The sequence below is a fragment of the Sardina pilchardus genome, chromosome 23, assembly GCF_963854185.1.
Source record: "Sardina pilchardus chromosome 23, fSarPil1.1, whole genome shotgun sequence".
Taxonomy (NCBI): Eukaryota; Metazoa; Chordata; class Actinopteri; order Clupeiformes; family Clupeidae; genus Sardina; species Sardina pilchardus.
The window spans coordinates 21,434,050-21,446,285 of NC_085016.1; the positions used below are offsets into that span (position 1 = coordinate 21,434,050).

At 37.4% G+C, this 12,236-nt stretch overlaps 1 long non-coding RNA gene across 1 annotated transcript; it reads left to right on the forward strand.

Moving 5' to 3' along the window:
- The first annotated feature begins 11,539 nt into the window (after nt 1-11,539).
- Nucleotides 11,540-12,236, forward strand: LOC134071254 (uncharacterized). The gene is made up of 3 exons (XR_009937037.1): nt 11,540-11,625; nt 11,817-11,888; nt 12,162-12,236. It is a non-coding gene; the product is annotated as an uncharacterized LOC134071254 (long non-coding RNA).

Sequence of the window (12,236 nt, forward strand, 5' to 3'; positions counted from 1 at the left end):
TGTCCTAGTCTGTTTGTAATGATCGAAATGGGGAAACCTTGATGCCATATCATTCTACACCTTTTCACAAATATACAACTTTCATTGCATCACATCCATTGGCACTCTACCATGACGATAGTTGTCACGTGTCTGCCGGTAAGCCGTGGAGGTGAATATTGATGCCATATTGCTTTTCCCCAAAACAGTGTATTGTGTGTTTGATAACACTACAGGGCAAAATTAAGTGTCCACATACTGTACGTGGACAACAGGTTTTTATTCAGAAAGCTTAAGTGCAAGGTAAAGCAGAGCCAAAATGTAATGTCCCTGTACGAGGACACAGGGGCTATGTCCGAAACGAAACGCAGCTGCCTACTGCCACGCTGCCTTCACTGCCTTGCGAGTGAGTTGCCGTAGAGGGCAACAAGGCAGCAGCTAAAAACTCTGTTTCGGACAGCCTAGCAAGATATCAACATAGAACGCCGTTGCTATGTTACCAACAGCTGTGCTTTAGCTGCGTTAGCGTAAATCGCTATTAGCATGATAGTCATTGCAAATTAATTGCCACTGATGTGTAATGACCGGACAATTTCTGGAAATGCTTTAAAAACCTGACCAGCCAACGTGGTTCACTTGTTAAGACCCCGGGGATGGTGTTGTGGAGGAGAGAAGTCGAAATTTGAAGTATAAACATGCTTAGACGTGCAAACAGACCTATCGCGATTTTTGCAAGCTAAATACAAAGCGGTGAATGGAAGCATTTTACCGTTCACTGACATCATAGTTAAATAGAACTTTTGGACGTTGAAGGCAGCATGAAGGATACATCTATGCTGCCTTCAAAACTGGGCAAAACGAAGGTATCTTAGAAGGCAGCGTTTTTGTTTCGGACGTGACACGATGCCTCGCTCCCCTGTAAGATATCTTAGAAGGCAGCATTTTAGCCCGTTTCGGACACACCCAGGGTCTCAGAAGGTTAACAGGAGACAATGTAGCCTAGGCTTTCAGTTTCTTAAAATCTCCTCATAAATTAAGTTTATTCAACCATCCCTTAGGCTACTTGATATCATATCTGTGGAATAACAACAGTATACAGGACATGGTCTATATGCCTTCTCTGTGTTTTTCTCCTGTGAGAGTTAAAATTATGAATTAAGAGCTATATATTATTTAGCAGGGGATGCTAATATGCTAAATTATTTAAGACAATATAAGTTAAACATGTAAGTTGGTCACAGTCTCATGACACACCATAATATCACAAAAAAAGTTTCCACGGTGTGTATAAACACAAGTCCTTGGGGTGGTGTGGGAATATTAAGATTATAAAATGAGACATAGACAGATACATACCTGAAACAGGGAAGGAGTAGAGGTCACAACAAAATATGGCAGTTGAAATAAGTGACATAAGTTGATACAAAATGCAAAATTGATACATTTTGTTAGAAGTTCCATGTACGGAATGTTGGCCAAAGTCATCTTTCTTTAGCCCTAAAATCACATCCAACAATGAAGTAGCATGGGTAAAGCATACATTTCCTGAATCCATAGAGTCCGGAGAGTATTTCAATTTCATTCACTTACCTACTCACTTACCTTATATAACTTTGCTGTGGAAACAACATGGTTATACACTTATTACCTTACTGTACCTTATGTAAAGCCTGCCTCTGGAAACAACATGATTATGAACTTATGATGTTACTTACCATGTCAATTTATACACACTTAGCTACCTTATATAGGCTACCTGATGTAGCTGTAGCCAAAATGTTACATTTCCACTCATGTATTTACACTTGGCATGACAATAGAAACACATACACCTAACAAACCACTGAAGTTCCATGTGCGGAATTTTGGCGGAAATACGTCCTTCTTCGTTTGGCCCTGAAATGAAATCCCCCCAATGAAGTAGTATGGGTAAAGCATACATTTTCTGAATCCTTGGAGTCCTGAGAGTAATTCAATGTCTGACTTTTATGTCTGTACTGTTCTCTGATGGCACAGGGCATAAAGAATGTGAATAGTTTAGGCGGAAATGGCAGAAAATGTTGTGTTTTTGTTGATTCAAAGAGCTCCAGTGACCTCTGTGTTTGTCAGAGGGCTCCACCAATGGGCTTGGATGAAAGCCTGGAATGTACTCTTTCATATGATACCACACTCAATATTAAACAACACTGACAAGTATCTTAACCATGGGTTCAACCAGGACATGCGCCAGGTGTCTAAAATGCAATTTATTTAAGGGGGTGGTGTACTTCATTAGGTGATAACCACTAAAAAGCTACCAATCTCAGAGGTCTATCACATCAAAACATAAACTAGGGATGTGTAGGTATAAAAAAATCACAACTAGAATTTGCCCACCCAGATGGTACCGGTATGCTATATTTTGGGTCTTTGGCCCATGGACTAAGCCTGTTGAGGGGTACGGTCAGAGAGGGTTAAAGCGGACCCTGACATACAGTATTTGGCAGACGCCTTGGTCCAAAGCGACATACAGAAACAAACAATACAATGATTAATTTAACAGTGCAAGTTTCTTTTCCGTGACGGCAGTTTCACTGGATCTAACCAAACTGTCAAAGTGGCATTGAATGCAGACATGTGGCATTATTATTTTCAACCTAATACATTGTTTTAAATGTAGGCTACATGTTTTACCTGCTTGGCAGCACCTACATAGCACAGATTTCCCTTAGAAAATTAAACGGAACTTGAGGAAAGAAATACCCATATGGCCATGCTCTCAGTTTATGGTCAGTAGTGGGAACCAGATAACTCCAAAATGTCCTCTTGCCTTGTCTGTGTTCCCTTCATGATTTCCTTTTTTTTTTAAATCCTTGTATCAAAAAGGACATATCAATTATCAACTACTACACTGTGTAGTGACTTACTATAGTATTTACTACAGAACACTACAATGTCTGGAAAATTACTATAGTAAATCTACAGTACACTACAGTGTCTGGAAAATTACTATAGTAAATCACACACTATATTTGTAGTAAATACTATACTACTAAGTCACTACACAGTGTAGTGTATAGTATACTACACTGTGTAGTGACTTACTATAGTATTTACTACAGTACACTACAATGTAGTGACTTAGTATGGTATTTACTACAAATATAATGTGTGATTTACTATAGTAATTTTCCAGACATTGTAGTGTACTGTAATAGTAATGTATAGTATACTACACTGTGTAGTGACTTACTATAGTATTTACTACAAATATAGTGTGTGATTTACTATAGAAATTTTCCAGACATTGTAGTGTACTGTAGTAAATAGTAAATCACACACTATATTGTAGTATATTATAGCTAACTAGTAATGTATAGTATACTACACTGTGTAGTGACTTATTTACCATAGTACACTACAATGTTTGGAAAATTACTATAGTAAATCACACGCTATATTTGTAGTAAATACTATAGTAAGTCACTACACAGTGTAGTATACTATACATTACTACAGTACCCTACAATGTCTGAAGAATTACTATAGTAAATCACACACTATATTTGTAGTAAATACTATAGTAAGTCACTACACAGTGTAGTATACTATATTATAGTAATGTATAGTATACTACACTGTGTAGTGACTTACTATAGTATCTATTACAGTGTAGTGACTTACTATAGTATTTACTACAAATATAGTGTGTGATTTACTATAGTAATTTTCCAGAAACTGTAGTGTACTGTAGTAAATACTACACAGTGTAGTAATCTATACATTACTATGCTACAATGCAATTTTCCAAACATTGTAGTGTGCTATGGTAAATACTATAGTAAGCCACTACACAGTGTAGTAGCTATACTATACATTACTAGTTAACTATACTACAATATAGTGTGTAATTTACTATAGTAATTTCTATGTACTGACTTACTATAGTATTTACCATACAATGTTTGGAAAATTACTATAGTAAATCCCACACTATATTGTAGTAGGCCTATATTATAGTAATGTATAGTATACTACACTGTGTAGTGACTTACTATAGTATTTACTACAGTACACTACAATGTCTGGAAAATTACTATAGTAAATCGACATTGTAGTGTACTGTAGTAAATACATAGTAAGTCACTAAACAGTGTAGTATACTATACATTACTATAATATAGGCCTACTACAATATAGTGTGGGATTTATTATAGTCATTTTCCAAACATTGTAGTGTACTTATGGTAAATACTATAGTAAGTCACTACACAGTGTAGTATACTATGCATTACTAGTTAACTATAATATACTACAATATAGTGTGTGATTTACTATAGTAATTTTCCAGACATTGTAGTGTGCTGTAGTAAATGCTATAGTAAGTTGAAACATCCCTATACGAAAGGGATAATGTATAGAACGCCGGTCATTATCGGAAAATAATTCCCGACAGGACGGACAGAACCCCGATGCGCAGCGGAGGGGTTTTGCTTCGTACTGGAGGGAATTATTTTCAGAACTATCACCGCTGTGATACACATAAAATCCTATTTTTTAACACACACACACACACACACACACACACACACACACACACACACACACACACCTTCACACAAGTTTCATCCATTAAAGTAGGCTATGCCAAAGAATTTATTTGATGTAGAATTTTAAAGAAGCAATAACTGTAACAACAACTAGAAATGCAATTCCAAGGAATTACCAGTGCATGAAAATGCAAAAAAAATTATAGATAGATAATGTAGATATGGTTACTAAGGTGTAGCTAGGGTAAACATGGTGGTTGCATAGTTTAAAGAGAGTTGATAGTGTTAAGGTAGACATTTTAAAGCTTAAACATTCCTGTTCTAACCTAATGATTTCTAACAGTTATTGTAAAAATGATAGCTATGTTAACAATGCTAACCAGGTTGATAAGCTAACTTAGCTGATGATTTCTAACAATAATGCTAAAAATGTTAACAATGCTAACTATGCTAACAATGCTAACCAAGTTGATTAGCTAACTTAGCTAATGATTTCTATCAGTTATGCTAAAAATGCTAACTATGCTAACAATGCTAACTATGGTAACAATGCTAACCAGGTTGATAAGCTAACTTAGCTAATCATTTTTAGCAGTTATGCTAAAAATGCTAACTATGCTAACAATGCTAACTATGTTAACAATGCTAACTAGGTTGATTAGCTAACTTAGCTAATCATTTCTAGCAGCTATGCTAAAAATGCTAACTATGCTAACTAGCTAACTTGCTACTGAGGACTTCTATTTTGAAACATTTGTTGATAGGGTATCCATGGCTGCCACTATCAGGAATAAAGAAGTTACTATAGTAAAATCATGTTGGTTGCTATGGAAACGGTCATAAACGCTTAATTTTAATGGTTGCTATGTTGGTTGCAGGTACATGGAGGTCTCATGTAGTTGACTGGAGGCATAGTTGAAGATAACTGACAGTTGGAATGGTTGAACAGTTAGATAGTTGAGTAGTTTCAATGGTTAAATGATTTAATAGTGTATTATTGCAGTGAGGACTCTTATTTTGAAACAGTTGTGGAAAGAGAGTTTAACAGGATATGTAGTCTTCACAGAGATTGTATGCTGCCTGAGAGAGAGAGGGCTGCTGCAGGTGGGGCTGGCCACCTGGCATAAGATTCTAATTGCTTAATGATCCGATTGTGATGTCATAGAGGCCAATGTTAAGTCTATGGGGAAATTTTGAATAGTTTTTAATTTATAGTTTAAAAAGTATAAAAGTTACAAAGTTGAAAAATACTTAGCAGCATTCCCCTATTTAAGACCTACGTTGTGACGTTTGAATGAAGTTTCTAAGTTAAACGGTTCAAGCTGAATAGAAAAAATGAATTTGGTAAGCGGAATAATAAGAAGAAGAAGAAGAAGAAGAAGAAGCCTAGGAAGAACAGTACAGTGCATTTGCATGCACTGTAACTAGAAATGCAATTCCAAGGAATGTAGATATGGCTACTAAGGTGTAGCTAGGGTAAACATGGTGGTTGCATAGTTTAAAGAGAGTTGATAGTGTTAAGGTAGACATTTTAAAGCTTAAACATTCCTGTTCTAACTTAACTAATAATTTCTAACAGGTATTCTAAAATGTTAACTATGCTAACAATGCTAACCAGGTTGATAAGTTAACTTAGCTGATGATTTCTAGCAGAAATGCTAAACATGCTAACTATGCTAACATTGCTAACTATGTTAACAATGCTAACCATGTTGATTAGCTAACTTAGCTAATCATTTTAGCAGTTGTGCTAAAAATGTTAACTATGCTAAAATGCTAACTATGCTAACAATGCTAACCAGGTTGATTAGCTAACTTAGCTAATCATTTTTAGCAGTTATGCTAAAAATGCTAACTCTGCTAACAATGCTAACTATGCTAACCATGCTAACAATGCTAACTTGCTAGTGAGGACTTTTATTTTGAAACAGTAGTTGCTAGGGTATCCATGGTGCCCACTATCAGGACTAAAGAAGTTACTGTAGTATAATCATGTTGGTTGCTATGGAAACTGTCAAAAACGCTTAATTTTAATGGTTGCTATGTTGGTTGCTAGGTATATGGAGGTTTCATTTAGTTGACTGGAGGCATAGTTAATGATAACTGACAGTTGGAATGGTTGAACAGTTAAATAGTTGAGTAGTTTCAGTGGTTAAATGATTTAATAGTGTATTATTGCAGTGAGGACTTTTATTTTGAAACAGTTGTGGACAGAGGAAACAGTTAACAGGATATGTAGTCTTCACAGAGAGATTGTATGCTTAAAGCCTGAGAGAGAGAGGGCTGATGCAGGTGGGGCTGGCCACCTGGCATAAGATTCTAATTGCTCAACGACCCGATTGTGATGTCATAGAGGCCAATGTTAAGTCTATGGGGAAATTTTAATAGTTTTTATTTAATAGTTCAAAAAGTATAAGAGTTACAAAGTTGAAAAGTCATAGCAACCCGATCCATTAGAATACCTACGTTACGAAGTTTGAATGAAGTTTCTAAGTTAAACGGTTGAAGAGAAATTGCGGTTAGAAAAAGTGGTAAGCGGAATAATAATAACTAGAAATGCAATTCCAAGGAATTACCAGTGCATGAAAATGCAAAAATAGATAGATTATGTAGATATGGTTACTAAGGTGTAGCTAGGGTAAACATGGTGGTTGCATAGTTTACAGAGAGTTGATAGTGTGAAGGTAGACAGTTTAAAGATTAAACATTCCAGTTCTAACTTAACTAATGATTTATATTCATGTTAAAATGTTGAGTAGCTAACTTAGCTAATGATTTCTAGCAGTTACGCTAAAAATGCTAATTATGCTAGCAATGCTAACTTTACTAACAATGCTAACCAGGTTGATTAGCTAACTTAACCGATGATTTCTAACAGAAATGCTAAAAATGCTAACTTTGCTAACATTGCTAAATTTGCTAACAATGCTAACCAGGTTGATTAGCTAACTTAGTTGATGATTTTTTGCAGTTATGTTAAAATTGCTAACTATGCTAACCATGCTAACTTGCTAGTGAGGACTTTTATTTTGAAACAGTAGTTGCTAGGGTATCCATGGTGCCCACTATCAGGAATAAAGAAGTTACTGTAGTATAATCATGTTGGTTGCTATGGAAACTGTCAAAAAAGCTTAGTTTTAATGGTTGCTATGTTGGTTGCTAGGTACATGGAGGTTTCATTTAGTTGACTGGAGGCATAGTTGATGATAACTGACAGTTGGAATGGTTGAACAGTTAAATAGTTGAGTAGTTTCAGTGGTTAAATGATTTAACAGTGTATTATTGCAGTGAGGACTTTTATTTTGAAACAGTTGTGGAAAGAGGAAGCAGTTAACAGGATATGTAGTCTTCACAGAGAGATTGTATGCTGAAAGCCTGAGAGAGAGAGGGCTGCTGCAGGTGGGGCTGGCCACCTGGCATAAGATTCTAATTGCTCAACGACCCGATTGTGATGTCATAGAGGCCAATGTTAAGTCTATGGGGAAATTTTGAATAGTTTTTATTTAATAGTTCAAAAAGTATAAAAGTTACAAAGTTGAAAAGTCATAGCAACCCGATCCATTAGAATACCTACGTTACAAAGTTTGAATGAAGTTTCTAAGTTAAACGGTTGAAGAGAAATTGCGGTTAGAAAAAGCTGTCAGCGGAATAATAATAAAGAAAACTAGAAAACGTAATTTCGAGGAAATTACCAGTGCATGCAAAAGCAAGACATAAGATAAAATGTGAAACAAACTTAAATATGTTTAAAGTTTAAAGAGAGTTGATAGTGTTAAGGTAGACATTTTAAAGCTTAAACATTCCTGTTCTAACTTAACTAATAATTTCTAACAGGTATTCTAAAATGTTAACTATGCTAACAATGCTAACCAGGTTGATAAGTTAACTTAGCTGATGATTTCTAGCAGTAATGCTAAAAATGCTAACTATGCTAACATTGCTAACTATGCTAACCAGGTTGATTAGCTAACTTAGCTAATCATTTTTAGCAGTTATGCTAAAAATGCTAACTATGCTAACAATGCTAACTATGCTAACAATGCTAACTTGCTAGTGAGGACTTTTATTTTGAAACAGTAGTTGCTAGGGTATCCATGGTGCCCACTATCAGGAATAAAGAAGTTACTGTAGTATAATCATGTTGGTTGCTATGGAAACTGTCAAAAACGCTTAATTTTAATGGTTGCTATGTTGGTTGCTAGGTACATGGAGGTTTCATTTAGTTGACTGGAGGCATAGTTGATGATAACTGACAGTTGGAATGGTTGAACAGTTAAATAGTTGAGTAGTTTCAGTGGTTAAATGATTTAATAGTGTAATATTGCAGCGGGGACTTTTATTTTGAAACAGTTGTGGACAGAGGAAACAGTTAAACAGGATAATGTAGTCTTCAGAGAGATTGTATGCTTAAAGCCTGAGAGAGAGAGAGAGCTGCTGCAGGTGGGGCTGGCCACCTGGCATAAGATTCTAATTGCTTAACGACCTGATTGTGATGTCATAGAGGCCAATGTTAAGTCTATGGGGAAATTTTGAATAGTTTTTATTTAATAGTTCAAAAAGTATAAAAGTTACAAAGTTGAAAAGTCATAGCAACCCGATCCATTAGAATACCTACGTTACAAAGTTTGAATGAAGTTTCTAAGTTAAACGGTTGAAGAGAAATTGCGGTTAGAAAAATCGGTCAGCGGAATAATAATAACTATAAGAAGCCTAGGAAGAACAGTACAGTGCATTTGCATGCACTGTAATAATAAGAAGACTAGGAAGAACAGTACAGTGCATTTTCATGCACTGTAACTATAAGAAGCCTAGGAAGAACAGTACAGTGCATTTGCATGCACTGTAATAATGATTATAATGCAATGATAGTGTAATACATTGTAGTTTAATTGAAGGGCAGCTGAAGGGTAGTTAGCAGATGTAACAAGTTTCATGGCTGTCCACACGTATGGACTGTCTTGCACACCACATTATACCCACTCATCCCTGGTCAGAGCGCCCAGGCATCCTGGAATATTAACAAGGTATGAGATGTTGAAAAAAATCTAATAAAAAGTGTGATGGTTGTACTCTCATCCAGCAGCAAAAAAAAACCAAACAAAAAAACGGAATGTTCAGCACAGGCACCAAACTCTTTCTTTTGGAGTACATTGGGTTTGAGCTTGTCACATGAAATGTGCAAGTTGACTTGACTTGACTTGACTTGACTTGACTTGTTTGTCTGTATCAAAGATCCTTCATGAAAGCTCCTCTCTGTCTGTATTCCATGGAACCAAAGATTCTAGAACGCTCTGTTCTAGAATCTTTGCATGGAACATCTATCATCAGTGGATTTAAATAATTACAAGTTGAGTTCTAGAATGCTCCATCATTAGAATGTTGGTTAAAGTAGAATCCTGAGGTAAAACCCTGAATCACTTGGACCTTGTACACCAGAGATAACACTGAGAGAGAGCTTTCTGCTGGCGATTTCACACTTATTCATTGATCCATTTATTTCAACTGCTTGATATCGGTAATCCTGCCAAGGACACAGAAGGAGTATAATTTCTATTCTGTTACACTTGCTGAGGATGGAAGTCAGAGGCGAAGTCAGAGGCGAGGTGAGAGGGGAGAGAGGTTGCTTCATGGGAGCCATGAGAGCCCTCATGAACACCATCCGAAACCGGCTCAAACCAAAGAGAGCACGACAGAGAACAAAGAACCACCGAATCTGTCAAAACTCTGCCATGGCCCTGATGAAGTCCGCAAAAGAGAGAAAACTCAAGAAGCAGCAGCTGCTGTCATCTGGGCTGAACATCAAGCCGAGCAAGCCCAACCCTGTGGCTAAAGGCACACCTAACAGCACTGCTCAGAGAGGGATGCAGAAGCAAACTGAAACTCCTGGAGAAGTCCAGGAAAGATTGAAATCTTCTCTGCAGGCTTTTAGAGAGAGGCGCAAGCCACGCTGGGTGGTTCAGACCAGAGTGGAATTCCCGCCTGCTGAACCAGCGAGTGAGGCAAAGGAAAACATGGAGAACACTCAGGCTGGAAAGGATCTCCAGTCTGGTGAACCAGCAAGTAAGAATGCAAATAACATAACTTACTGTATGCTTTGACTTCAGCTAGCTTATACCCACAGTTTACTTTAATTACATAGACCATAAACTTATCATTCATGCCCACAATGACCTTTTCAAACCTTTCCTAACTTTTCAGGTTGGGTTGTGGCTTATGGCCAGATGTGGCAGGAGATGACCGAACAAGATGGTCCTGTCCCTTGCAGCATGCCCATCATGTACTGTAAGTACAAGTTGTTATTGCGAGTACAAAGGTGACCACTTTGATCATCTGCCATTGTGATGATTTGTGCTTAAATTGCGTACACAGACACTGAGAGTAGCCACCATAGCAAAAACATTTCACAATCATAAAACCAACAGAAAATAATTAAAATAATCATTATCAGATTCAGCAAGTGAGGTCACAGACATGGAGGAGACTCCAGCTGACGAGGATCTTCAGTCTGATGAACCAGCAAGTAAGAACACCAACAGCATAGACTTCAAACTGCTAACTTGCCATACTTTTCCCTTCAAAGGAACACCATGGACCAAGGACTGATATCTCATGCCCACAGCTGACTTTTTTCAAACCTTTTCTTACAGGCTGGGTCATGGCTTATGGCCAGATGTGGCAGAAGATGACCGAACAAGATGGTCCTGTCGTCTGCAGCATGCCCATCATGTACTGTAAGTAAATGTTGTTATTGCGAGTACAATGGTGACCATTTACAAATGTCTTGGACTAAATGCTTTTTTGCAGAGGACATCTTCGATGTACAGGACATTGACACTTTGAGTGTCTGCCATTGTGTTGATTTGTGCTTAAATTGTGTACAGAGACACTAACATTAATATGACAAAAATGTGTGAATATTGAATGTCACGATCTGTCTGTCAAAATGTGTGAATTGTTGTTGTTTGTGTTGTTGTTGGTATTGTTGTTGTTGTTGCTGATGTTGTTTTTGTTGTCACAGCTGACCCTGGCTCCAGTTCCCCTGTCCTACCTGAATGGACTCTTGACCACCTGATCGAGGAACTGAGTTCATCAGCAAACAAGGAAGGGGGAGAGCAAGGTATGTTTGATATTTGCTTGAATTAGAAAATGATCATTGGAACAGCTTTAATCACAGTAAGCCTAAATTATTCTTTGTCAAATATCAACATGGTCAGGTGGCATATCAGCATTCATTAGACTAGCCAGCATAACAAAACCATATCACAATCATAAAACCATTTGAAAATAATTAAAAATGACTTTCATCAGAATCAGCAAGTGAGGCCACAGACATGGAGGAGACTCAGGCCGGAGACGACCTTCAGTCTGCTGAACCAGCAAGTAAGAACACAAACCTCACACACCTCAAACTATTAGCCACAATTTGCCTTTTGTGGGAACAGCAGGATACGACAGGCTCCCACTGTCGACTTCAAGGCAGCGCTGTGTGGAAGGCACTAGGGTTAGGGTTAGGCCAGTGTTAGGATTAGGATTAAGTTTAGGTATAGCAGCGCTGCCTTGACGGTCTGGGCCCAAAAAACCATCAAGCGAACAGCATAGGTCATAAACTGATAATTCATGCCCACAGTTAACCTTTTCAAACCTCTTGAACAGGCTGGGTTGTGGCTTATGGCCAGATGTGGCAGGAGATGACCGAACAAGTCCCTTGCAGCATGCCCATCATGTGCT